Raw genomic sequence first — 1,946 nt, 5'->3', positions numbered from 1 at the left:
GGACACTTTCCTTGACGCTGCCACTCGCATCGCAGACAGCATAGACCTTGACAGTTTCTGCGACCCAGCCAGTCCTTCTCCCGATGAGTGACCAAAAAACATTATGCTCCACCTTTATTTGCCTCGGAATGCCGAGTGATTGTGTAATCTTTAAACTTCTTCGGGCTTGATGCTCGAGTACTTTTGATATGCGGTCTGGAACCTTAGGATTTATCTAAACTTTGTTTACCTTGAAATATGCTTGCGTTTGTCTTCGAGTGGGTTTTGTTCTTCACTCGAAATAATCTTTGAACTTAAGATGCAGCTCTGAGGAGGAGATTCCAGTCAACCTGCACCTCATCGTCCTTGTAGATGAGGATGGAGCGTACGTTGTACTTGTGGTGTAGTTTCGAGGAGAAGGTTGCAGTCAACCTGCACCTCGTCGTCCTTGCGGATGAGGATGGAGCGTACATTGTATTTGTGGCGTAGCTCCGAGGAGAAGGTTGCAGTCGACCTGCACCTCGTCGTCCTTGTGGATAAAGATGTGTTTCAAACTTAGGTGAGTACTGGACTGCAGCTAAGCCCCCGAGTGGGAGGGTTGCTCACCACTCGGTAGGATTTTTTACACTTAGGCGAGTACTGGACTGCAACTAAGCCCCTGAGTGAGAGGTCTGCTCACCACTCGGTAGGATTTTTTACACTTAGGCGAGTAATGGACTGCAGCTAAGCCCCCGAGTGGGAGGGTTGCTCACCACTCGGTGGGATTTTTCACACTTAGGCGAGTACTGGACTGCAGCTAAGCCCCCGAGTGGGAGGGTTGCTCACCACTCGGTAGGATTTTTCACACTTAGGCGAGTACTGGACTGCAGCTAAGCCCCCGAGTGGGAGGCTTGCTCACCACTCGGTAGGATTTTCTACACTTAGGCGAGTACTGGACTGCAGCTAAGCCCTCGAGTGAGAGGCTTGCTCACCACTCGGTAGGATTTTTTACACTTAGGTGAGTACTGGACTGCAGCTAAGCCCCCGAGTGGGAGGCTTGCTCACCACTCGGTAGGATTTTCTACACTTAGGCGAGTACTGGACTACAGCTAAGCCCCCGAGTGAGAGGCTTGCTCACCACTCGGTAGGATTTTTTACACTTAGGCGAGTACTGGAATGCAGCTAAGCCCCCGAGTGGGAGGCTTGCTCACCACTCGGTAGGATTTTTTAAACTTAGGTGAGTACTGGACTACAGCTAAGCCCCCGAGTGGGAGGCTTGCTCACCACTCGGTAGGATTTTTTAAACTTAGGCGAGTACTGGACTGCAGCTAAGCCCCCGAGTGGGAGGCTCGCTCACCACTCGGTAGGATTTTTTAAACTTAGGCGAAACGGATTCGCGGCTAAGCCCCCGAGTGAGAGGCTTGCTCACCACTCGGTAGGATTTTTTAAACTTAGGCGAGTACTGGACTGCAGCTAAGCCCCCGAGTGGGAGGCTTGCTCACCACTCGGTAGGATTTTTTAAACTTAGGCGAAACGGATTCGCGGCTAAGCCCCCAAGTGAGAGGCTTGCTCATCACTTGGTAGGATTTTTCAAACTTAGGCGAAACGGATTCGTGGCAAAGTCACCCACTGGGGGATTTCAGAGGCAAACAAAAGTAACAACAACCATTTAGGAAGACTGTAAAGCTCTTGTCTTTGATAAACAAACTACAAAGGTATTTCTTATTACATCTCATCCGAATGAGTACTCAAGTATAAAAGGGGCGGAGCAGCTCCGCGTTCCAAGCCCGTGGCTCGTCTTTCTGATGCTCGACATTGTAAAGATGGTATGCTCCATTGTGGAGAACTCTGGTGACAATGAAGGGGCCTTCCCAAGCAGGGGCGAGCTTGTTTGGTTTCTGCTGATCCACTCGAAGAACCAAGTCTCCCTCTTGAAAGGCTCGGCCCCTCACGTTTCTGGCGTGGAATCGACGCAAGTCTTGCTGATA

This window comes from Aegilops tauschii, chromosome 4 (assembly GCF_002575655.3).
Source record: "Aegilops tauschii subsp. strangulata cultivar AL8/78 chromosome 4, Aet v6.0, whole genome shotgun sequence".
Lineage (NCBI taxonomy): Eukaryota > Viridiplantae > Streptophyta > Magnoliopsida > Poales > Poaceae > Aegilops > Aegilops tauschii.
Note: the sequence above shows the minus strand (reverse complement) of the source record.